Source organism: Peromyscus maniculatus, chromosome X, assembly GCF_049852395.1.
Source record: "Peromyscus maniculatus bairdii isolate BWxNUB_F1_BW_parent chromosome X, HU_Pman_BW_mat_3.1, whole genome shotgun sequence".
NCBI lineage: Eukaryota > Metazoa > Chordata > Mammalia > Rodentia > Cricetidae > Peromyscus > Peromyscus maniculatus.
In genome coordinates this window covers 42,666,359-42,693,739 of record NC_134875.1, presented here as the reverse complement: position 1 = coordinate 42,693,739, position 27,381 = coordinate 42,666,359, and the positions used below count along the sequence as shown (strand labels likewise).

The 27,381-nt window shown below is 41.6% G+C and overlaps 1 long non-coding RNA gene across 1 annotated transcript in view; it reads right to left on the bottom strand.

Moving 5' to 3' along the window:
* Positions 1-22,403: 22,403 nt before the first annotated feature.
* The window catches only part of LOC143270892 (uncharacterized), a 71,839-nt gene continuing 66,861 nt past the window's right edge, over positions 22,404-27,381 (bottom strand). The window contains exons 3-4 of the long non-coding RNA XR_013048109.1: positions 24,579-24,624; positions 22,404-22,637 (exon numbers count right to left, since the gene is read on the bottom strand). This is a non-coding gene — a long non-coding RNA (uncharacterized LOC143270892). The remainder of the gene's footprint in view (positions 22,638-24,578; positions 24,625-27,381) is intronic.

The following is a 27,381-nucleotide window of genomic DNA, read 5'->3' as shown; positions in this document are numbered from 1 at the left end:
TCTTTTCTTCAAAGATTAATTTTCAGCTGGTTGTAGATTCCTCCCGGACCCTGGGAGGGGACTATCGAGGGGCTGGACCCCAATAGTCTCTGATACCTGGTGTCTGTCACACGCCTAGATTCATCTCTCTTCCTCTCTTTCTTCCCGGAAGTCCTGTCTAACCTCTTTCTGCCTAGCTATTGGCCATTCGGCTCTTTATTAAAGCAATCAGAAGGCGCCCTGGCAAAGACACATCTTCACAGTGTACAAAAAAATGATTCCACAGTACATACTTAGGAATATTTTGCCAAGCTCTTCATTGTGGTACTTTGGTGTCACAGCTGGGTAGGTGTATTTTTTTTTTTTACTTTATTTATTTTATTTTACAATTCCATTCACTTCTACATATCAGCCATGGGTTCCCCTATTCTCCCCCTCCCACCCCCTTCCCTTACCCCCAGCTCACCCCCCATTCCCACCTCCTCCAGGGCAAATCCTGCCCCAAGGACTGCGATCAACCTGGTAGACTCAGTCCAGGCAGGTCCAGTCCCTTCCTCCCAGTCTGAGCCAAGTGTCCTTGCATAAGTCCCTGGATTCAAACAGCCAACTCATGCAATGAGCACAGGAACTGGTCACACTGCCTAGTTGCCCCCCAAACTGATCAAGCCAAACAACTGTTACACCTATTCAGAGGACCTGAACCAGCTGTGGGCCCCTCAGCCTTTGGTTCATAGTTCAGGCGTTTCCATTCATTTGGCTATTATTTTTTTCAATAATCGAGTAAAACCAAAATTTATTATAAGCCACAGTTGTCCTAGGGATCTCCGTGCTATATATATAGCCTTCATGATTCTATGGGTTGTGATCTGATTGTTCTTTATTTTATATCTAGAAGACACTTATGACTGAGTACATACCATGACTGTCTTTCTGAGTTTGGGTTACCTCACTCGGGATGATTTTTTCTAGTTCCATCCATTTGCCTGCAAATTTCATGCTTTCGTTGTTTTTCTCTGCTGAGTAGTACTCCATTGTGTATATGTACCACATTTTTTTCATCCATTCTTCTGTTGACAGGCATCTAGGTTGTTTCCAGGTTCTGGCTATTACAAATAGTGCTACTATGAACATAGCTGAGCATGTATCTTTATGGTATGAATCAGCATTCCTTGGGTATATGCCCAAGAGTGGGATGGCTGGATCTTGAGGTAGTTCGATTCCTAATTTTCTGAGAAACCGCCTTATTGATATCCACAGTGGTTGTACAAGTTTACATTCCCACCAACAGGGGTAGGTGTATTTGTTGTTTCCTTCCTTTGGCTGCTTGCACAACACCCAGTACAATGAAAACTAGTCCTCAGGGTGCAGACGTTCAGGTCAGATCCAGCTTGGGTCCTTCCAGTCCTGTGTCTGAAGTACATGGTATTTTCAGCAAGAGAGACTTATCTGCAACTTCTGTGAGACAGCCAAGGGCAATGTCCATATCCTATACTGTTTTGGGACTCTCAAATTCCCCTTATCAGCAACTCAAAAGGGAATGTTTCATCCCTGGAACTGGTGATTTTGCTAGACAGTCTATGGCTTTTTGCAGAAACATTGACAGCTCAGCTGGGGAAATTTTCCTTTAAAGTACAGATGTATACACACACAGACACAGACACACACACACAGACACACACACACACACACACACACACACACACACACACACACACGTAATTTTAGATAAAAAACCATTGTCTTAGTTAGTGTTTCTGTTGCTGTTATGAAGCACCATGACGTAAAAACAAGTTGAGGAGGAAAGTGTTTATTTGGCTTACACTTCCATATCACTGTTCATCATCAAAGGAAGTCAGAACAGGAATCTGGAGGCAGGAGCTGATGGAAAGGCCATGAAGGAATACTACTTGCTCGATTGCTCCCCATGGCTTACTCAGCCTGCTTTCTTATAGGACCCAGGACCACCAGCTCAGGGATTTCACACCCACAGTTTGCTGGGCCATACCCACCAATCACTAACTAAGAAAATGCCCTACAGGCTTGCCTACAGCCCAATCTTATGGAGGCATTTTCTCAGTTGAGGCTCCCTCCACTCAGATGATGCTACTTTGTATAAAGTTGACAAAAAAGTAGCCAGCATAATCACTGTGGCTTTTTTCAAGCATCCTTACTGTTATTTCCACCTCTTCCCCTCCATCCCCATTTGTATTGACCACCCTCTTCCATTTCAATGAAAACCTCCCCTGTTTTCACTATTTCCACTCGAATCATTTGTATATTGTTATTCCTTACTCCATGGCTCCTTCCCACGCCCCTCCCCTCTAAGCTACCACTTGACTTTCATAGTTTCTGCATTTACTCCAGGTTTCATAGTCACACCTGAAGTTTTCGAGGTAGGAGTCACAGAAGAATGAGAACAAATGTGCCATTTGACTTTCTGTGTCTGGGTTAATTCACTTAATATATTATTTTCTAGTTCCAACCCTTTGCCTCTAGATATCATTTTCTTTACAGATGAATAGTATCCCACAGTGTATATGTACTGCATATCCATTCATTAGCTGGAAGCTATTTATGTTATTTCCTTTTCCTAGTCTATGTGAACAGAGTGGCAATGAACAAGAATGAGCAAGTATCTGGGGTAGGATGTCAAGAACTTTGGACACATGCCAAAGAACTGCTTGGCTTGCTCATAAGGTATGTGTTTGACTGCATGTGTGTTCACACTACATGCACGTCATGCCCACGGTGATCAGAAGAGGTATCAGATCTTCTGGAACTGGAGTTAAAGAATGTTGTCAGCCTCTAGGTACGTTACAGGAATTGAAGCTTGGTCCCCAGAGTAAAAGTGCTTTTTTTTTTTTTTTAAGCAGAAGAGCAGCCAGGTATGCTGGCATTTGCAGGTGGGGTATAGCCCAATCATTGAGAAACAGATTGAATCATCAACAGGAATGAACCTACTTTGTCTTTGCTATAAGATGGCTTTCAAGTCTAAGATGGAGGCAGCCTGGTTCATCAGCTGGGGAGATGGTTCAGCACTTAATAGCCCTTGCCACTCTTGCAGAGAAGCAGCATTCCCTTACCAGCACACAAATGGCAGCTCCTAAGGGCCTAAACCTCCAGTCCAGGTGATTGGATGCCCTCTTCTGGCCCCTGTGTGAACTGCATGCCTCTGTTACAATTAGGTGCCTGCAGGGGAAAACATTCAAACTCATGAAACAAAACAGATAGTTTCAAACACAGAAAACTTAAAATTAATTAGCACATATATGTTCATATGATGACTGTTTTACCTGAGTGTATATTAGAGCATGGTGTATGTGCCTTGTGGGCGCCATGGGCCCTGGCCCCCGACTGGGAGTGGCTGCGGCTTTGCTTGCTGACCTCGATCAGATGTCCTCCCTATTCAGATTCCCTGCCGGTATCCATCCTTCTGAATGCTTAAGGGAAGTTCCTTGTTTGTATATCCTGCATTTTGGGCATTAACAACTTAGATGCAAGAATGTAGAACATTGGGTCTGGAATGTAGACCATTGGTAGCAAACTTCTGCCCTCCGGGGGTTCCTCCATTTGTACTGTAAGCCTGTATTTAAGGTTTCTTCCCTCTTTCAATAAACGGCATTCGACATCCAATCGTACGAATGACCCGCTGTCTCTTGTCTCTATTTTTTAATCCGCAGCCCTTCGCTCAGACATGGTAAACGGGTATCGGTAATGCGGGCGTTACCGGTACAAATGGAGGTTCCACCGAGATCTGAGAAAGAAGGACCAGCTGACGGACACTCTTGGAAGGTGGGCCGGCATTTTAAAGGTAAGAGTGAATTGAAATGGGTGTAATTAGTCCACAGTCAGTTAATTGGACTGTTGAAGCAGGAAGGCACCAAAGTTAAGAAAGGGCAAGACAGCTAAAGATTTTAAATGAAAAAAGGAAATCTTCCCAAAAGAGAAGAGGGAAGGAAAGGAAATTTCCCATTAGAAAAGGGAGAAAAAATTTTAATCAAGAAAAAAGAATTTTCCCGGTAAAAAGGGGAAAAATTTTTTGAAACTAGGCCTAAAGATTGGGTCTTTAGAGGAAGGATGAAGGAAAGAGAGAAGCCTCATCCCGTGGTAATGGAGGAAGAAAAGAATTTTTCCAACTGTAGAGTTTTTCAGGATAGCTGAAACTCTGAGCTCTTTCTTCTCGCCAGTGCAGAGCCGCAGCATCTGAATTACAAAGAATCGGCAGGTAGGCCTCATTGCTGCTGGCTGAACAGCAAGCGAGCCCAGAGCTTAAAGTTTTGCTGTCTGTTTGCTTAACTTTGGCTCAAATGTTTTTTTTATTTTTCCCTCAGAGTGGGAATAATTCAATATTTAGGATCCCTTCGTGGGAAATGTTTTTCTGTTTTCCCTTATGGTGGGAATAACTCGTTATTAGGTAGTCCCTTCATGGGAGTAGGAAATTTAAATGTGAGTTTGTGTGTGCGGGGAGTGCCCAGCGGCTGTGGCGGACAAAGGCGTACAGGAGATAGCCCGAAGCAGCGGGCAGACAGGTACGCGCCGGTGGGAGGCAGAGCCGTGATGGAGTGCGGTCCAGGCAGGCACTGGCAATAGAGCCTGAGCACTGGACAGAGCCAGTGAGCTGAGGCCGGGAAGGGACTAGCACTAAAAGTTTAAACCGGGCCTAACTTCTGGTGAAAAATGGTTTCGGTCGTGACATTGAATGCTAAGTCAATGCTGTTTGAATAAAGGATGTTCTGTTCTTTTGATTGTCTTGATAAATGTTTGGATAAATGTTTGATCCTCATGGTAGATAAACTAGAGGAACAAAATTCATAATTTTGAACTATATATTAGGTGTGCTCTTGTCTGTTGATCATTACTGAAAATTTGGCTCTACAATTTAAGTTGCTTTCTAGAAATTCTTGGTTTAATTCTATAAAAAATATAACACCTGAAATGAATTGTGTTATCAGCTTATTAAATAATGTTGCTAAGATAAACCCACAAATAATAATCTCTTCCTGATAAAGAGGTTACAAAATTATTTTTCCAGTAAATAAAATACAGGTAAATTGTTTGGTCCACATTGTTAATAATTGGCTATTTGTGCTAATGTGCTACTTGAAATTTATAAGAAAGGATCCTCTTTTTAAGATTTTATAAAAATACTACTAAAGAGTATTACCTAAAGTTTACCTTTTCAAATCCTATAGAGATTGTATTTAATGCTTTTATAATTGACATATGTAAAAAAGACCATGAAAACAAAAGCTGGTGATAGAATTATTCACTATTATTATTATAATTATTGCTCAATTATTATTGCTTTCATATTTTAAATTCAAAATGGCGCCAATATATAGAACTGGAGGCTTTGGAAGTACAGGAAAAAAGGTGTTTTGACAAACAGTTATCAATGATAACAGCCTAAATTAAAAATAAAATTGTGTGGGATTGAGATAGAAAGATTATTAGATTCTGGTGCTGGATATATCTATAATTTCACAAGAATCCTGAGATCCCAATTGGCCCCTTAAAAATTCTACCTCTCACCTACAAGGTATCGGCACAGCTCAGACGCCATTACAGAGCAGGCTACTTTTAAATTGGAAGGACAAGGAAGGTCATGCAGGAACTTTTCAACCATTTGTGCTACCTGACATTCCAGTGAACTTGTGGAGACGGGATATGTTAGATGGTATGAGAACAGTGCTTACTACACAGCCTGTACAACAGATGCTAAAGAGTCAGGGCTACTGCCCGGACAGAGGCTTAGGGAAAATGTTGCAAGGAGACCCGCTCCCTGCGGCAGACAAAAACTGTGTCACTAGGGGTCCTGGCGATACTAGAATATTAGGGTCTTTTCTATAGAGGTCACTACACAACAGCCTTCGATTATACAACCGATAAAAATCACTTGAAAAAGTGATGACCCTATATAGATGGAGCAGTGGCCCCTTACTAAGGAAAAATTGGAGGCTGCGTATACATTGGTTAAGGAGCAGTTAGATGCTGGACATATCATTCCTTCCACTTCACCTTGGAACTCACCTATATTTGTTATTAAAAAGAAATCAGGAAAATGGAGGCTATTACAGGATCTTAGAGCTGTAAATAAAACCATGCTTCTCATGGGAGCAACACAGCCTGGCTTGCCTGCCCCTGTGGCAATTCCTAAACATTGGCACTTAATTGTGGTTGACTTGAGGGATTGTTTCTTCACCATTCCTTTGCATCCTCAAGGACAGGCTATAGTAGAACGCTGCCATCGTACCTTAAAAACTTATATTGCTAAAGTAAAAAGGGGGGAGCTAGGGGCTCATCTCTCCTCTCCACATTCTATTCTTTCCCTTGTTTTATATATTTTAAATTTTTTATCAGTGGATTCTGCTGGAGTATCCGCTGCAGATAAGCACTGGAGTGCTCCTGTTGCAAATCATCCTCTGGTGCGATGGAAAGATCTTTCTACTGGCACTTGGAGGGGACCCTATCCGGTGTTGGTGTGGGCCCGGGGATCTGTTTGTGTCTTTCCGCAGGACAATGAAGTTCCTCTTTGGGTTCCTGAACGCTGTGTGTGCCCTGTGGCTGCTGCTGAATCCCAACATGGCAGAGACCTATTGGGCCTTCATAAAAAACTCTCCCCTTCTGATGCCAATGGGGATTGAGAGCCCAATACGGCCAGCCTTGGCAAACATTATTGTATGGCAAGGAACTGTAGCCATGTGGTTGGATTCTTCAGAAGGTAATGTATGGTAACTTTTTTCAAAAATGTTGAGAATGTATCACACCTTGGAGATTAAGGATAACTCTGAAGGTCAATAAACTTCATTTGCTAACAGTAGCATGACAGCTAAGCCTTTTTCGCATTTTGCAACCCCCCTCAAGCTGGTGTAGTACCTACTTTTCAGGAATGGCTCTGTGCAACATTTATTTACCTCCTGAAATTCATCTAGCCTTTTTGAAGATACCTCAAAATTTGTGAGCCTGAATGTAGCCATTATTGAGGCCATTAGTTCTGCTCCTTGTTTGCTGTTTTTGTTTTCTGTTTTCTTTATGTTTCTCAGTTGTTCTCTTGCAGACCTGCCAGCCTAAGTAGTGCTGGGATCAAGAAAAATGGGCCTTGGTGGTTCGTGTTCCTGGAGCCGTGTCCATGCCAGTGGACCGTGGCAGCTAGACACAGATGATGCTCACACGCTCCAGACGAGACTCTGACATCACTGCTGCTATTGTTTCTGGGATTGCTATTTCATAATTGGTTACTACAGCTAGCACAATGGAGACCCTGGCAGCAAAAGTAGCTACCACAGTTAGTTAATCTTTCTTCTTATTGGGCATGATAAATTTAATTCCACTTTTATACATTATCATTGGCTTTGTAAGTTGTAAAAAATTATTAAAACTCAAGTTCCATTTGCTTATGGGATACCACCTTACAAGGACTCCAATTTGCAGTAAGGCTCGTTTAAGAAGGGAATGGTTCAATTGCATTTAGCCTCCTGGCTATGGGTGGGTTAGGACTTCTGTTGGTCTTTTCTGTGTCGCACAGATTGCAAGCCCAGTGCCACTTTGAGATCTTTGGCAGCAGTCACTCTACAGCTCACATGGTTGAGTCTGTATGATAATGAGTATTCAGAGACGGGTAATGCTTGGGGGGCTGCCATCAACCTAAGACAGAACACTTGCGTGGCCTGGGCAGGTGTCTCTATGACGGGTAAGGTGGTCTGCTGGTCCCACGCAACCTAAGTCAGAAGCTCATTTAATAAAAAGGGGGGACCTGAGGGCACCATGGGCCCTGGCCCCCGACCTGGAGTGGCTGCGGCCTTGATTGCTGACCTCGATCAGATATCCTCCCTATTCAGATTCCCTGCCGGTATCCACCCTTCTGAATGCTTAAGGCAAGTTCCTTGTTTGTATATCCTGCATTTTGGGCGTTAACAACTTAGATACAAGAATGTAGAACATTGGGTCTGGAATGTAGACCATTGGTAGCGAACTTCTGCCCTCTGGGGGTTCCTCCATTTGTACTGTAAGCCTGTATTTAAGGTTTCTTCCCTCTTTCAATAAACGGCATTCGACATCCAATCGTATGAATGACCCGCTGTCTCTTATCTCTATTTTTTAATCCGCAGCCCTTCGCTCAGACATGGTAAACGGGTATAGGTCATGCGGACGTTACCGCTACAGTGCCTGATACCCAGAGTAACCGGAAGACATTGTCACATCCCCAGGCACTAGAGTTACAGACAGCTATGAGTCACAATGTGGATGCTGGAAATACAACCTCAACCCTTTGGATGAGCAGCCAAATCTCATAACGACGAAGCCCTCTTCCTAGAGCACCCCCATCTACCATATTACTATTTTTTTATTTATTTATCTATTTATTTTTGTTTATCTAGACAGAGTTTCTTTGTGTAGTCCTGGCTGTTCTGGACTCACTCTGCAGACCAGGCTGTCCTAGAACACAGAGATCTGTCTGCCTCTGCCTCCTGAGTGCTGGGATTAAAGGCATGCAGCACCACTGCCCAGCCACACATTATTTTAAATTAATTATTTAGACAAGCTTTTGTGTGTGCCAGGCTAGCCTCTGACTCACTGGGGGTCATTTGAAACCTCTGATCCTCCATGACTCTACCCTCTAAGTGCTGGATTTATAAGCTTGTGCCAGCATGTTTTGTTTACTTGGTACAGGGAATCTAACACAAGGCTCTGTGCTCCTGCACTGTACCAAATGCACTTCATTCTCAGCCCTAAGCATTGTCCATACTCTGCTTCTGTGTATGGGTGTTTTGCCTGCATATGACTGTGTACCTGGTACTTACAGAAGCCAAATAGGGTGTCAGAACCCCTGGGACAGGAGTTACAAATGGTTGTGAACCACCTTGTGATTGCTGGGAATTGAGCCTTGGTCCTCTGGAAGAGCAGTCCTTACTCTTAATTGCTGAGCCATCTTTCTAGCTGTCCTAAGCATTCTTTTCTAGCAAGGAGAGAGCAAAGGATTTCTGCCACTGGAGAGCCACCCAAAGCTATTTAGGTCTATGCCTGTCCAGGCAATCCACAGGGTAAATGGCTTTTGACTTGTGAATGGCCATTACTCCCTAAGGAAAAAGAGAAGAAAAACGAAGCAAATCAGGAAGGGCTTCTGCAGACCAGTGAAGACCTCTTATCCAAGCCCAGGGGTCTCTGAGGAAATTTCACTTGAGAGGTGATAGGAATTCCAACCAGGCCCCCACGGTCCTGAATGCCTGGCAGGACACTCAGGCATTCCCACCTAGTCATTGCCGGGTCATATGTACTGCATGACCCATGATCCTGTGGTTGTGTAAGCACGTGGCACAACCACGTGGTCTATGGGCATACGTGGAATAGCCACATGGGCCTGTGTGCACAGATGGGACTTGGCCTTTAAAAGACAGGCCCCATGTTCCATGCCCTCTTCACACAGGAGTCCTTTCAGCAGGCCTGCTCACATCTATCATTTTCTCCTCATCTTAATAAAACTCTTGTTAGTGGATTCTGTTGTGTTTCCTGACTTTTCCTCACTGGGTAAGAGGGCACTAAAAACCATCAGGAGGAGTCACAAGCTCCCTCCACTTCCCACTTCCTAAGAGATGTAATGGCAGCCTGAGTCTTTGCCCCTCCTCCAAGCATCCCTCTCCAGGAGAAGGCAATGGGGATATTGTGAGATTTCTCCCTGACCATGAAAGCAAAGAAAGACACCTCCTTGTTCAAGAAAAGGACCCTCATGGGCTCCAATGTTCTCCTTCCCCTTCTCTCTGATTCATCTATTTCTATGCAAACAGCCAGGAAGTGAGTAAGGGATAAACAAAGCCTGTGAAGTCAGGGCCTTTGAGCCAAGGCTGGGCACCTCAGCAGGCCCTTGGTCATAAGGGGAGCCTCTGCTGGGAAAGAATACTGGGGGTTGGGATTGTAGGGAATGGAGGCAGAAAACTCCACACTGATGGAGGCTTTTAAATGTCAGTTGAGGGGCTGCTGGTGTGCCTTGGCATGTCTGAGAACCTGGGTTCCATCCCCAGCTCCTCATAAAATAAGCCATTTTTAACCACTCCTGCCTTCGAATTTCAGTGCCTTTACTCTTTTACTTTCTACCGAGGATCTGGTTTCAAAAGGATACTCCTGATTGTGACATCCCTAAGGAAACCAAATTAAGGAAATATTATAGAGAAGCCTGTTGCAAACAGGAGGTCCTTTCTGTTGTGATTCTAATGGGTGAACTCCTAGGCTTTTCCTGGTGCTGGAGACAATGCCCTGCCCAAGGCCTAGAGATAGTAAACAACTGCTTGGGCTACTGCCTTTCATATGTAAAATAACCAGAAGCTAACTCACCCTCCATCCCAACCCCTCAGGAGTATTTCCCTACCCTAATCTCCCTGGGGCCAGTTACTAGGTAAGTCTGGTTTTGCCCACTGAAACCACTCAAATTAGCCAGTCATTAACCTGAGCACCTATCCTAACCCCTTCTTACCTATAGACATCACAACAAAGGGGCTTTTCTACAGCTCCGAACCCATGCCTTCTTAATATTAACCCCCACCCTGCCCACCCTAGTGGGAATCTGACACCCCCACACAGAAATACATGCAGGAAAAACACAAATGTACATGAAATGAAATTAATGAAAATTTAGGGCTGGAGAGATGGCTCAGAGGTTAAGAGCACTGGCTGTTCTGCCTGAGGTCCTGGGTTCAATTTCCAGCAACCACATGGTGGCTCACAGCCATCTGTAATGAGATCTGGTGCCCTCTTCTGGCCCGAAGGGATACGTGCAAGCAGAACACTGTATACATAATAAAATAAAATAAAATAAAATAATATAAAATAAATGAAAATTTAAAAAAGTATTGTCATCTCCAGAACTATCAGTCTCACTGTACCCCCAAAATAAAAGACTACCCTAATGCAGGATGTGTGTCTGTAATTCCAGCAGTTTAAAGTTGGAGGCAGGAAGATCAGGATTTTGAAGTCACCTTAGTTTCCACAGAGAGTTCCAGACAAGCATGAACTACAGGAGACCCTGTCTTAGGTGAAAAAACAAACAAACAAACAAAAGTGGCTTTATCTGGGACACACTTGGATGAGATACTTTAATTAAACTATTCCTCACTTGCTTGGCTTGTGGTACAAACTTATAACTCTGGCTCCTCTGGAGATAAAAGCTGGAGGGGAGGAAGTTCAAAGCTGGCTTGGGCAACGTAGCCAGACCCTGTCTCAAAACAAATTTTTGATTAAAAAGAGCTAGGGATGTAGTTCAGCCAGCTCAGGCTACAGTGTGAGTCCTTGTTTCAGAAACAACAAAATGAAAACATGGTGTGGTCTGAGTGTTTTTTTTTAAACATTCATCAGTCAATGGACATATGGGTTGTTTCACACTTGAGGTCATGTGAAAAATGGTATCAGGAACAGTCATGGAAGGAATTTTTAGTAGAATGGGCTGCTTTCAACCAAATAGGAGAAGGACTATTTGAGTGGAGGTACAGGACGATCAGATAGAAAGAGGAAATCAGGGGTACAGGGTAGAGTGGGGGGAAGGGGAATGAACAAAGTGAAATGAGACACATCTGTAAAAATGTCATTTCATCAATAATGAAGGGCAACATTTAGTCTGCTAATTAAAAAAATCAACACTAAGAGGTGGTAGAACACATATTTAGTTCCAGTACTTAGGCAGATGCAGGTAGATCTCTGGGTTTGACGCCAGTCTGATTCTACAGAGCGAGGTCCAGGACAGCCAGGGGTACACAGAGAAACCCTGTCTCTAAAAGAATAAAACAACAAACAACAACAAAAAACTTTAACAAGCACAGAGCACACATAAGAAAGAATTATTTCTTTTGGCTTCTTGGCTCTGTAGTAGAGCACAGGTGCCAAGAAGACAGGAAGGGGAAATGGGGGGAAACATAAGTGGGGAGGGCAAGGATGGGGTGGGGGGGTAATGTATACGGTGGGAAAGCCAGCAGGAGAGTGAATGGATAATGACTTCTTTGGTGTTTGAAAGAATCCATAGGCAGATCTATTACTCATAGTCTTTCTTAAAAATGCATATACAAAATATGTACATGTAGTTTAATTGGAAATATCCCATCCTGGGGAACAATGCCCTCCCTTGGAAGCTGTCTCTTGCAGCTTTCAATACCTTCTTCATTCTCTGTATTTAGTGTTTTTAATAACATATGTCACAGGGAGTTTCTTTTCTCGCCCTGTCTGTTTGGTGTTCTGCGTGCTTCTTGATTCTGTGAGGGTTTGCCTTTCTGTAATTTTGGAAAGTTCTTCTATGATGCCATTGTCCTTGAATTCTTCATATTCAATGCCTATTGTCCTGGTTAGTTTCATGTCAACTTGACACAAGAGTCATTTGAAAAGAGAAAACCTCAACTGAGAAAATGCTTCCATATGATCCACTGTAAGATATTTTCTTAATTAGTGATTGATTGTGGGAGGGGTCAGCCCATTGTAGGTGGTGCTATCCCTGGGTTGGCTGTTTTTGGTTCTATAAGAAAGCAGGCTGAGTGAGCCACAAAGATCAAGCTGGTAATCAGCACCCCTCATGACCTCTGCAGCAGTTCCCGCCTCCAGGTTCTTGCCCTGTTTGAGCTCCTGTCCCAACTTCCTTCAGTGACTATGATGGGAAACTATGAGCCAAATAAACCCTTTCCTCCCCAAATGTCTTGAGGTCATAGCATTGCATTGCAGCAATAGAAACACTAAGATACTTTTAATTCATTAATTTTGCCTTTCTATAATGTTATAAAGTTGTACATAGACATTTCGTCTTTTTATATTTTTTATATTCTTTGGTCTAATGCCTCTAACTTAAGTCCTGTTAATCAACTTTCTACTTGATTCATTTTATTTGTAAGGTTTTCCCCTGAGTTTTCTAAGTGAGTTTTTGTGTTTTAATTGCATTTTCATTTCAGCTTGAGTTGTCTTCACTATTTCTATGTCTTTACTGAACCCAGTTTTCAAATCCTGAATTGTCTTTTTTATTTCATTCAGTCATGTATTTGTGTTTTCTAGGACTGCACACTGGAATTAATTTCTATCCTATTTCAGGCCATTGATATTTTTGTTTCTTCTTAAAACTCCTCAAAGTATTTGATCAGGTTCATGATTGTTCTTTTAAATGTTGTGCCCTGGAGTTCATCTAGATATTTCTAATTGAAGAACACTTCTATAGTACTAGTAGGTTTGGGGAGGACATAGTGTCTTAGCCTTTCATATTGTTTGTGTCTCTGTGCCATAACCTGGTTGTGTGGAATATATTCATTGGCTGGGTGTCTGATGTGAGATTCCAGCCTGCCTCAGTTGAGTGAAAGTTTGGTTCTGCTTGTCAAGAATGGTCGGCCAGTCCTTCAGATATGTGGTGTAGATTTTTATTGGAAGAATTGGGTAATTCCAATTCAGTGATAACAAAAAAGCATGGGAATATGACTATTGGATGGGTTTGTCTGGGTGTTTAGTCTGAGCTTCCAGAGGTAGACCTGGGAGTGTGAGGATGGTGCAGAATGCAGGAATCTGGGTCACTAGACTGTACTATTGTTTAGGCTGCACAATCCCACTGAAATCTGGGAAGGTGAGGTCATGGTGCCATTGAGTGGGAATCTGGGTTACTCTCCTGGCTGGGTTGATGAACAAGCTAAGAGACCCCAGCTATTCTTGGGAGTGTGAGGGGAATGTTGAAGGGTCATTCACCAAGCTGGGCAGACATACACCTAAGCAACCTTAGCTAGGCCTTCTGGGAGTATGAGGACGACACTGGAGGGCAGGAATACAGTCACTCACCAGGATGAGCTGGTGCATTCAGCTGTGTAGCATGAGCTAGCACTGAGAGTGTTATCTGTTTTCTGAGGATTCCATGCATGCAAACAGTGTACTATGATCATCTACTTTAACTCCTCCCCTAACCTCCCCAACACCCCTCTCCCAATGTCATGCCTTTCTTTGATACCCCAAAGTAAGTTCAGTTATTGCTGCCCACATATGCATGGGTACAGGGACATCCACTGGAACATGGAAAACCTACCAGTGACCACACATATATCCAATATAGTTTTTTAAAATTTCTTATTCTTTTTATTTTATGTGCATGTTTGTCTGTGTACTATATGCTTGCCTCATGCTCACAGCTTCCAGAAAAGGTCACTGGATATCCTGCAATTACAGAGTGTTGTCAGCTGCCCTGTGGATGTTGGGAATTGAGCCCTATGTCCTCTGGAAAAACATCCATTACTCTTAGCTGCCATCTCATCTCTCTAGTCCTTTCGAAATTATTTAACAGGCAAAATTACCTGTTGGTGATGACAGAAAGCAGCATTTTCCCTTTGGGGAGCACCGACAAGACAGGAGAAAGTATATATCACTTCTCTGGAATAGTGGAAATGTACTTTGTTTCAATTTAGAGGATATTTATCTCCATATATACTTTTGTAAAACTCATTTACATGTCATTTGTGAGCACAAAATGACTCAAATATGATGGATATTTCCTATCATTGGTGTGGTCTTATTTAAAGCACTATAAGCTAAATGTATACTTTCACTGTTCTCCTTTCAATTTAGATCAGCTGAATAGATACTGTGGGTAATGTTAGGAAATAATATGGGTCCAAAACTTTGGTATAGCTAAAATCTGAAACAGAGTTTTAAACTAAGTTGATTTTCTACACTAAAAATGGAAAAACAAACTGACATTCTTTCATGACAGATTACTGGATAACACTAAGGAACAAACCTCAGTTTTTACTCAGTCATTCTCATTTTCATGGTATCTATAAATTTTAATTTGTAGTCATTTGTGTGTAAGGTTGTCAGAAGTATGTAGAGCATGGCTCAAGTGAAGACAACTATAAGATAAGCAGATATCACTAAGTAGTGTTTCATGCAAATTTCTAATTTTTTATTTTATTATTTCACAGTGTATGGGTATTTTGCCTGCCTGCATGTCTATGTACCACATGTCTGATATGTCCATGGAGTTAGAAGGCAGTGTTGGATCTCTGCAAATTGGAGTTATCATTACAGATAAACTAATTTTCTATTCTAGTATTAACACAAGAGGCACAGACAAGGAAAAACATTTTAAACTCTAGGGACATATCAAGTCACAGCTGTGAATTGGCACTGACTAGGGCTAACCTCAAAGGTAGATACAACTAAGGGTGTTTTTTTTTTTTTTTTTTTTTTTTTTTTTTACTATTGATACAAAACACAGCTCACATCAAAAAGAGAATAAGAGAGTTTACTCTGAGCAAAAGAGGAAGCAGACACAGACTCAGGTTGACCCAAATTACCTACTTTAATAAGGAAGTAGTTACATAACCTTTTTATAGTCACAAAACAAAAGTCATTTATCAGGGTATTTATCAAATACATTGGCAAGGACATCAGGTAGGAGGCTTATAGGAAAGCAGAGACATCTTTCCTAGAGACTTCAGATGCTATCTAATGACATTTTTAACTTGTAGGTTTGTGGAAGGTGATGACCTTCTAAGGAAATATAACAAAAGTTTTACTCGATAATTACAAGAATATTAGGATAGATACAAGGAAAGGCAATAAATAGCTAAGAGGACTCAAGATAACTCGGATTATTTGATTTGTTTTGGGACATTTGAACTCTAGTCACAAAGTTCTAATCAGTCAATTCCTTCTGGTATCTTCCTCAACACAGACGTAGCAATTTTCTTGGGAACTTGATTTCATATTACCTACTTCATATGATTCCACAAACTTACTATAGCAGTCTCCATCTCAGCAGATCAGGAAAAAATCCACAATTGGTTCAGTAATAAATATTTCTTTTCATTTATTATATATATATATATATATATATATATAATATTTTAAAATCATTTTGAAAGTGAGAAAGGTTTGAAAAATATTTCCAATTGTGAATGATCTCATAAGATGTATTTCTTCTGACATGACCCAAGGATCATGTAACATGAGACTGTGAGTATAGCCTATGATAGGTTACCATGAAGTGGAAGGATGGCCAAAGTGGATGAAAGGAAACAAAGACTGGGAACAAGGGATTAAGCTTAGATGTTAAAGTATTTGCCATTTAAACAAGAAGACCTAGGTTTGTATCACCAGAACCCCTGTAAATTCTGGATGAGCATGGATGCCCATCTGTAATTCCAGCCTCCAATGTTGGTGGCAGGGAACCCTGGAGGAGCCGGGCCACCTAATGTAATAGAAGAAGACTCCAGGATCAATTTGGACCCTCCAAACCCTCTTGTCCATGCACATACAAGTTTGCCAAAACACTTAAGGCCATGCTTGCATGTCCTCACATACTGCAAATATATACATATGAAAAAAGAGAGAAAAGAAATTCTGGGGGCAAGAATAATTTTGGTTCCTGATTTCTGTATGTAGTTCTATTTGAAAACTATCTCAAAATAAAATTATAATATAGATTGTGGCAATATATATCACAAGGCACATGCGATTATACAAATCGATATCAAATGGCAGTGACCTATTAGTACCATCTGGACAGTTGTAGGGTAGCTGCAAATAAATATATTGTCAATCATCAAGAAACGTCTTAGTTGTGTTACATTGTTCAGGTTCTTATTCTACAATCTCAACACACACCTTGAAAATATTCTCTGACTCCTACCTATTTCCCACATCCTAAAGATAATATTTGAATGGACAGAACCTTTCCTTAGTTAAACACTTCTGTGTTTATGCTGCGGGGGCTATCTAATCCAGACCTTGTGTGTGCACTATGCAAGAAATGTAACACTGAGCCACTCCCCTACAACACCAGCAATGCACACACATGTACAACAAGCAAACAAATTAGTCCTAAATAACTCCTTAAGATACACTGTTGTTTCTTTCCCTTCATAATTCAAATCCCACACATTCTTTCAAGTTCAGAGAAGTGTGATATTTCTGTCTTTAAAGCAGGCAAAGTGGAAAATGAAGCACTCTTTCCTCATTCACTGCCACCTTCAGTTATATAAGTTCCTCCACTTCCCATGGGAAACAAATATGTATCTTGCTCTGATAGCCTCCACAGCTATGGCAATTTGGGTTTTCAAAAACGTCATGAATCTTAAACACCCTGTCCTAATTGCTCCGTAATAACATTCACATCTTTCAGATTACATGTTGACAATAAAGGTTTGGAAAATATGGCTACAATGTTCATAACCATAGATGACCGAGACTGCTGATTTTTCTGCCTCTCTGAAATCAAATATCTAGCAAAGTTTAAAATGTTGCTTCACTTGAGTATTGCTTGTGATTTCCAATCATCCTGCTCCACCTTTGATGTTTTCCTCTTACCCAAGAGTTTCACAGCACTCAAGAAGCAGAAGCAGAAGGATCTCTGTGAGTTCAAGACCAACCTGGTCTAGATGGCAAGGTCAAGGACAGCCATGGTTACATAGAAAGACCATGTCTTAAAACAGCAGACTATCAATCATGTCTTCTAATAATTAATGAAATGTCTGGAACCCTTAACCTCAGAGCATACTGTTCATTCTTGCTCTTTGCTTGGAAAAGTGTCTCCCTTAAGGATCCTGCATATTTGTTTTGTCTCCACTTTAAATAGAGTATTGAAATAGAGTTAGGAGATCCAAACGTAGAATTATCTTTTTATTTTCTCCATTGCAACATTAATTAATCTTGAAATGAAAACACCAATTAATTTTTTAACTTAACCAAGTACTACATGTATGCTATATGCTAAAATTTCAAAAAATGACGTTCAAAGTTAAAGTTTACATCAAATTTCTTTTTTTTTTTTTTTTTTTTTTTGGTTTTTCGAGACAGGGTTTCTCTGTGTAGCTTTGCGCCTTTCCTGGGACTCACTTGGTAGCCCAGGCTGGCCTCGAACTCACAGAGATCCGCCTGCCTCTGCCTCCCGAGTGCTGGGATTAAAGGCGTGCGCCACCACCGCCCGGCAACATCAAATTTCAATTACAATAATTTTTAGGTAATATAACTTGAATTTCTACTACACCCAAATACCCTTTTTTTTAATTTAAACGTATTTTTTGAGAATTTTATCCCTCATTCTCCTCCCTCCAACTCAAACCATGTCCCCCATTCCTTCTCAAATTATTGATTAAAATTGTTTAATATAACTTTTATAGACTATTACTGCTATACGTCCATATATACATACATACACACATTATCATCATCATCCTGAATTCATTTAGTATTGCTTATATATTTATATGTTTAAGGTTGACCACTTGGTAATGAACAACCAATTAAGGGGCTCATTCCTGGAAAAACTGGCTACCCCTCTCCCCACAGCCATGGATTGACTAGGTCTTCATCTATGGGTAGGGCCTTGTGAAGTATTCTTTCTCCTCTGGGGTCTATGACCTCACCAGTAGTTGGCTAGGATTCCAGTACCAGGCATGAATTCCCTCCTGTTGAGCAGGCCTAAGTGCAATTAGAAACCTAAAGCTGTTGGCTCAGCCGAAGAGAGAAGTGCCACTATTGCACCATGGGAACTACTTTGTAGACTAGTCATTATGTCATTGTTGTGGTTTGTAGACTTGTAGCTGGGTAGGGCTATTGATCGCTATTCTCCTTTGGCAGCTTGCATAGCATCTTCACATATTGCTTTACCCCAAAGTCTGTTTTCTTTTTGTTTTGTTTTGTTGTTTATTTGTTTATTTGTTTGAGATAGGGTTTCTCTGTGCAACACTGGCTGTCCTGGAACTCGTTCTGTAGACCAAGCTAGATTTGAATTCAGAGATCCACCTGCCTCTGCCTCTGGAGTGCTGGGATTAAAGGCACGCACCACTATGCCTGCTTACATAACTCAAAAATCTTATATGACCCTCTAGAAGCAAAAAATAACTTATTGGAATGTGATAATTTATATATAAAAACTAAAGTAGCTGCATGGCAAAAAATTGTCTTAATATTCGGTGTTTCATCTAAATTTAAGATATAACTCTATTTTTAGCCTGATGGTACTATTCTGAATTAAGATTTGTATAATTAAATAAAATTTAAGAAGATGGTTAATTGAAATATGTGATAACATAATTAATTTTTCATTGCAGTTAACAAAGTATCAAGTAGCACTTTAATTAAAATTATATTTAATTTATTTCTATGACAATTACATTTTCTATTATAGCCATTTCTGTGGTATTTCCACAGATGAGAAATATTGCATGAATATATTTTAAAAGATAATTGCATTTGAATAGTTGTGTGGTAATAAATGAATAAGTACTATCCATATGCCTGGGAATTTTTTTAAATATGAACTTGGAATTTTTCTAAATGTCCTAGAAATGTTGACTATTAGGATTTTAACGTCCTCCTTACAGACATTTTCTTATGGGAATATGTACTTGGTCCTTACAACTGGCAGAATATCATCAAATATTTCTTCAATATCTATCCTAATTGTTCTCCTAGAGGAGTCAGCGCTGTAGATTAGAGCTCAAGTTCCAGGAATAATACAAAAGTCCCTGTTTCAACTCTTTACACATGCACATAGAAAGAAGGGCAACTTCTTGATATTTTAAAAGTTCTGGTTTTGCTTTTGTTCCTACAGGAGAAGAAAAGCTATGCATACCATCAAAATCGATAAAGGTTCAATTTGAACAAGAGAGATCTCTTAATTGGAATCATGACCATCCAATTAAAATTAACTTATACCACTAACAAATGATTTTCATTTAATCAGATATAACTTGCCAAAAGGAAACTTCCTCAAAGTTAGGCTTGGGGAAAGGTTTTTGTTTTTGTCACTCAGGAGAATGAAAGCTAAGCAGTCTGAAGAACACTGGACAAATGAGACATTTAAAGAAAAAGGACAAATCATCCAGAATAAATGTCCCAAGGAATAGAATAAATTGATCTATTGGTATATCACATATAAAATTTCGTAAGTCTTCCTAAATGTTTGTTTCTGCTGTTTTCTACAGAAACTTAATACAAATGGTTTTTTTGTAGTCCCAGTTCAATCACCAATTAAATCTGGCTCTAAACCCAAGCATGCTTGTTAAAAGAAAATGCAATATCCCTGTTTCATGTCAGAAGAGCCATCTGCAGGGGTCTGCACCAGGTCTTCTGCATATATATTATTGCTTCCAGTTTAGTGTTTTCTATGGGATTACTGAGTGTGTGAACAAATGGGTCTCTGATTCTTCTGTCTTCTCTTGGGCTCTTTTCCTCCTGTTTATTTTTGTGAAAGATAACATTACATTTAAAGTTTAGATTTACTATGCTTGAGAGACCAAAGAGCAAAAAAATGCCTGGAACATGCAAGCCCCTAGCTTGTACAAGCTATGTGTGCCCTAGGAGCTCACCCTCCCCCCATTTTTCTAAGACATTGAAGACTGTCCTTAAATTGACTGATCCTGTAAAATCTGCTGTTCTAGCAAGATAATAGGTCATAGGACTAAGTACTATTGCTGTTTTGGTAATCAAACTTGCTTACTATGCTCCATGACTGGGACAACTGCAAGACATATATGTTAAAATTAGACCATGCTTTCATGTAGACAGAATACATGTAATCTTGTGGTTTTGGCTTTATAAACCTTGGATTAAGATGACCAGGGGCTGCAACTTGGGAGAGATCTCAGTTGCAGTCTTGGTGTCATGAGCAGCTGGCACCAGTATTTATTTAATAAAGCCTCTTCTTATTAAAATTTATTCATGGTCACAGTGAATTTCTGAATGACCCCAGACTCACCAAATTTTGTTCAGTTCTAACATGTTAGTTTTTGTTTTACTTATTATGTTATTATTTATTTATTTGTTTGTTTGTTTATTTAATTATTTTGGGTTTTTCAAGACAAGGTTTCTCTGTGTATCCCTGGCAGTCTTGGAACTCACTATGTAGACCAGACTGGCCTCGAACTCACAGAGATAAATTGGCCTGCCTCTGCCTCTCAGGTGCTGGGATTAAAGGCTAACCAGAGCAGCTTGGCCATGGGACACCAACATGGTCTCAGGTGGCAGACCAGACCTCAGGCATCTTCATGCCCCTTTGTGGTAACAGGAGCCATAGACATCAACTCAGACCCTGGCTGCTGTAGGAACATGGACCCAGCCATGGCCCTCAGAAGCTACTTAGGCCCAAATGACACCTAGGCCTTGGGTGGTAGCATAGGCTGCTAGGCTATGGAGGCTTGGACAACAAGTCCACAGGTTGTGTCACAGACCCTGGGCATCCATGTGGTTTTGGTGGTAACACAGGACACAGACTTTAACACAGAACCCGGCTGTAGTAGGACATGGACCCAGGCACAGTCCTCTGCAGCAACATAGCCTGGATGTCCCAAGGCCCCAAGTGGCGGCACAGGACACTTATATTGGCATGACCCCAAAGGCAGCATTGTCCAGGGACACCAACATGGCCCCAGGTGACAGGCCAGACCCCAGACATATGCAACGCTTTCAATGGTAGCAGGAGCCATGGACATCAACATATAGACCCCACTGCAGTAAGGCCATGGACCCAGACATGGCTCTCAGGTGTAGCTCAGTCCCTGATGTCACCATGGCACAGGGTAGCAGTATAGGCCACTCATATCAGTATAGCCCCTGAGGTGGAATGGTCCTTCAACACCTACCTGTCCACAGGTAGCAGCCCAGACACTGGGCATCCAGTGGCCTTTGTGGCAACATGGCCCATGGATGTCAACACAGACCCCTGCTGCAGGAGGACCACGGACCCAAACATGGCCCTTTGCAGCAGCCTGGGCCCAGGTGTCATCACTTCCCTGGGTGACAAGCAGGCCACCCACCCAAGCCGGCTCCTCACCACCTTTCCTTCTTCTGTTCCACCTCTTTCCACAGCACATGAACAATTCTGCCTCTCTTTTTCTCCCATTTCTCCACCACACATTTGTTCATCATAATGGCACCCTCCTGCCTGTCAATGTCTTTAGTCAGCCCAGGCTTTCCTTGAGGACCCAGGCTGGCCTTTGGGTGGCTTCCACCCACCTGAGCTGTTTTCTAGTGACAGACAGAAAGGTAGATATGTCCAGATGGACGGGTAAGTGTCGAGGAACTGGGAGGAGTAGGGGCAAGGGAAACCATAATCAGGATATATTATGTGACAAAAAAGTCCATTTTCATTGAAAGAAAAAAGAAAGAATTGTTGTGACCCCTCCTCAAATAAAAAGTAATCATCACCATCAATACTTTCTGTGCCCAACTTCTCCGTAGATTCTCCGTTTGCAGGGTTACTACTGAATTCCTTGCTCAAAGGATCTAGTAAGCCTGAATCAAGAAGGCTTATGTGATCCACTGCTTCACAACTAACATGTGTAGGGAATAGTCATCTGTGCAAGTAATACTCATGACTTAGAAATGTCTCCCCCCAAGAAACAGAACTTGACATTTTGTTTAAGTGGCATTTCCTGAAGAGTGTACATATATATACTACAAAAACCCAGAAAGCAAATGAAATTAAATAACTTGGAAATTCATGATTTTATTGTTAACATGAGTGCTGAATTTTAGTTAAGCTGTTCATTGAGTACATGTGTCACCAGATTTCGCTCTTGCTCCTGAACACAGATTGCACTCTAGGGATTGCCGTCCCTTTCCCTAAGGAGAATGACCCTTTCAATACAAGGAGATATGCTCTGTAATACAACAGACCTCTCTCTCTTCCTCTCTTCTGCTCTCTGATGGACGAACCATGTCTGAAATCAGAGGAAGACAGGGTTGGATTTAGCATTGGCTTCCACCCCAGAGCCAAGAGATAAAAACCACTTTAAGACACATAACGTTTACTTTCTATTCAGCTCATAAAAGCAAATATCAGCTGTGTGTCAACTTCTGCAATAGGCCATGATTCTGTCTTTTTCCAGCAGTATAAACACTTCAGTGGTTTCTACTTTATTGGATGGAACGCTTAGATTACAACTTGTTCCAGGTCCTAGATGTTAATTCAATATATGGTAACTGGGTAAAGGAGAGTCTTCATTCTGACTTTTGACCATCAGCTGTAGAATACCCTCCTCACTAGTGATACATTCCTCTTGTTTGGGCAGAGATTGTAGATCACCAAATGTTAGCTCATTTTAAAGGCGTATGGAGGGGAACAACATTCTGTTTGTAAAAGCAGTCTTCAGTATGAAGTAATTAATCAACAGAAACAAGCATGGGAGAGTTTCAGAAACAAAATAGCATTCAAGGGTTCCAAAGGGATTATGGTGCTTGAAATTTCTGGAGAGCGAACAGGTGGTAGGCAGAGATGGCCTGGACAATGGTTTGACATCACAGCCTCCAAGGTTTGTGAAAGTTGACTACCTTAACCTAAATGACATACAGGACACTGAAACCTTTGCCATCTCCAGGAGTTCAGCAGAAAGGGTAACTTCCACCCACGGTAAATCTGAACAGTACATTCTTTCATGATATACAAAGTTCTTCAATATCAGGTTGAAGAATACTATCTCTACTTCAGCTACATTTCCAGAATCCTGTCCAGCACAGAGGGCACACTAGGTCCTGCTGTGTCACCAGGACATCTAAAGCCCATCTTTCTTCAAAAGGCAAAGAGTAAGATGGTTCACAACAGTGTGGGGAAAGTAGTCATAAATCAGCTCTTCCAAAATATGGTCTACCTATGCAAATACAGTCACAGTTACCTGTTAGATTTCACCATCCTCTCAGACTCCTAGTGAATGAGAGTCCATTGTATTGGGAAGTTCTCAAACTGCACATTTGTGACTCCATGTACTTTCCCTCCCTGCCTATTATGTGGATGTATAGTCTAAAGAAGACCAACCAAAGGACCAGAAGCCCTACTACCATCATGATACCTCCAATATATCCCAGTGGCTGACTCATGTGGGCTCACATTAAGTCAGAGTTCCCTGTGTTTGATCCCTAAAGCCTATCTATTACATTTGTAAGAGGAAAGGGGAAATCAGAAATGAGGCTTTGGGAAAGTCACACTGAAGAGTGTGCAAACAGGAGACCATGGGTGTTGTCTATTGTGTTCTGTTTCCACCTTCTCTCTGTAGCTGAAATGCGTCAGCCTCGCTAGAGGTGTAGTGTATCATCCTCTCTAGAGCTGCAATGCATCAGCCTCTAGAGCTGCAGTGCATCAACCTCTCTTGAGCTGCAGTACATCATTCTATAGATCTGCAGTGGATCAGTCTCTATAGAGCTGCAGTGCAACATCCTCCCTAGAGCTGCAGTGGATCAGCCTCTCTAGAGTTACAGTGCATCAGTCTCTGGAGCTGCGGTGCATCATCCTCTCCAGAGCTGTAGTGCATCAGTCTCTAGAGCTTCAGTGCATCAACCTCTAGAGCTGCAGTTCATCAACCTCTCAGAGCTGCAGTGCATCAGCCTCTCTGGAGGTGCAATGCATCAGGGGAGGGGCTTGGTCCTGCCCCAACTGAATGTACCAGGCTTTGTTGACTCACAGTGGAGCCCTTACACCCTATGAGAAGTGGATGTGGGAGTGGATGGGGGAGTTGAGGGGTGAGAGCAGGAGATGGGGAGGGAGAGGAAACTGTGGTTGGTATGTAAAATGAAAATATCTTAAATAAAAAAGTGCCAGGACAAGTCTTCCCAAGACCTTAGGAAGGCTGTAGATTGACTGTTCAATGGCTTTGCTTGGATTTACTGACCTTCATTTTGACTTCAGGAATATTCAAAGCTTGTGCAAGTTCCTTCCTGTGGAAAGAAAACCACAAATGTCTAGTGTGCAGTGTTTTACATGAAATGCAGAGTCATATATGATTACTACACTTTTTTTTAATATTGCCATCCTCCCTCATACCCCCATTTAACTTTCATTCTCAGAACTAGTCTTGCTTTTGAAATGGTTTTACCTCTTACGAAAGTTTTTAAACAATACAGATGAATAATTTTAACACACTATTAAAAATTAAAAATAAATGCCAAAGTGTATCCTGAGCAAATTATACTAATTTAAAAAATAGCACCAGAGGAAGGGAAATGGAAACCGAAAGGAGTTGATGGATAGGTACACAGTCCCTGAAAAGATGACGAGGCTACTGGTGAGGTCACCCAACAAAGTGTAAATCCTTAACACTGGTGAACTTTACACTAGTGAGTATTTTGGCACACTATACTCATGTCTCTATATTTTACAGTAATTAAAATATGGCAGGAAACTCGTGGTGTTGACTATGTACACTTGTTTCGGGTCAACACTACACATTAATACTGAACTTGATCCCTACACAAGGCACCCTCCTGTACCCACCACTGAGGGAGAAGACAGCAGTGGCTTAGGGAGGGATGATAGGAAACCAGGGCCTGGAAGAACAAAAGGACATCTCAACCTGAGACAACAGGGAGGTTGGGGATAGCTCCTGGTGCCAGACACATACCTGGCCAGCGCATCTTGGGTACTTGGTTTCTTTGAACAATTTTTCCATTTCCTCCACCTGCCACAGTGTGAATTTGAATGTTGTTCGCCGCCGCCTTTGTGAGGAATGGCGCCTCGGAATCCTAATCACAGCCTCAGCGGAGACGTTCTGGCCCTCACGGACCTGGTGACCCCCATTATTTAGGTCAATTACGCAGCAGGGGTCACCTCCACTAGGGTTGCCACCCACCATCGCCAAGGCAGCCTCTAAGGTGGGGATCTGAGCTATTTCCTCACCATTCTCATTCTTGCTGGCCATGACTAGTAGTGGGCCGAAGCCACAGAGAGAAGTGGGGCCCCAGGAATGCCCGCACTCAAAGCCTATTGTTCGGTCAGTCTCTACTACTGAAGAGGCGTCAAGAGAGGGACTGAGGAAAGGGTGACGTCAATGTGTCCTTCTGCGCATGCTCCACACTCCACATTCCTCCAGGTTGACGTCAACACGCTCCTCTCCAGATGGGTGCCATAGGCTTTTTTCTCCCTGACTGACTGCTCTGGGCTTTTTGAACTCCTGCTGAGGTAGGTGGTATTTACTTTGGTGCACAAATGGTGGGTGTGGCCCAAAGATGAGGAACTGAGGGAGCCACTGTGAACAGGCATGTGAAAGGTCCTGGGAAGTTAAACCTTACTTCTAGGGCATGTGTGCAGAATGAGTTTTAGCCTGCATCTGCATGCATGTGCATGCTGCCTGTTCCTCCTAGGTTGTAGAGATGACACTGAAGGGTGAATTGTGTAGCATTGCAAGATAATTGGGGAAGAGAGATGGGAGAAAGGTGGGAACACACACTGACCACAGGATCCTTGCGTGAACATGTAGAAAATTTCTGTGGACCTCACCCTCCACCTACTACTGCTGCTCAGAGAATGGGCTTAGAACTAACTGGACATGATCAGCTTAGTGGCTGCTAGTACAGGAGTCCCTGGTAGTACATTGAATGCTAGCTAGCCATTCTTCTTCAAACTCAGCATCAAGATCTTGGCACTGAGTTTGAATATAATTCTAGTTAATGGCACTGTCGAAAACCAAACAAAAGACACTCCCTCTCCTCAAAAGAAAAAATGATCTGCTTAAGAAATAGTTACCTCAGATTGTAATAATTTTATAATTTCTGTTAAATTCCACATATAATATTTGCCTCAGTTCTTATCACTGAGGATGTCGATGCAGTTCCTTATTCTGTTGGATGGAAGGCAAATACATAAATATTCAGGCAGTGTTTAAAACAATACTTGGAATTAGCTCTTCTTGGAAAATCTGGTAGAATTCTGCACAGAAACCATCTGGTCCTGGGCCCTTTTATGGTTGGGAGACTTTTAATGACTGTTTCCATTTCCTTAGGGGTTATTGGTCTATTTAAATAGTTTATCTGGTCTTGATAACTGGTTTTAACTTTGGTATGTGGTACCTATGCAGAAAATTGATTACTTCTTTCAGATTTTCCAATTTTGTGGAGTACAAGTTTTTGAAGTTTGACCTGATGATTCTCTGGATATCCTCATTGTCTGTTGTTATGTCTCCATTTTCATTTCTGATTTGGATGCTCTCTCTCTCTCTCTCTCTCTCTCTCTCTCTCTCTCTCTCTCTCTCTCTCTCTCTGCCTTTTGGTTAATGTGGATAAGAGCTTGTCTATCTTGTTCATTTTTTTCAAAGAACCAACTCTTTGTTTCATTGAATCTTTGTATTGTTCTCTTTGTTTCTATTTCATTGATTTCAGCTATCAATTTAATTATTTCCTGGTGTTGCTTCCTCATGGGTGAATTTGCTTCTTTTTCTTCTAGAGCTTTCAGTTGTGCTGTTAATCTCTAGTGTGAGATTTCTCCAGCTTCTTTATGTGGGCATTTAGTGCTATGAATTTTCTTCTTAGCACTGCTTTCATGGTGTCCCATAAGTTTGGGTATGTAGTACATTCATTTTCATTGAATTCTAGGAAATCTTTAATTTCTTTCTTTATTTCTTGCTTGACCCATTGTTGACTCATTTGGGCATTATTCAGTTTCCATGAGATTGTAGGCTTTCTGTAATTTTTGTTGTTGTT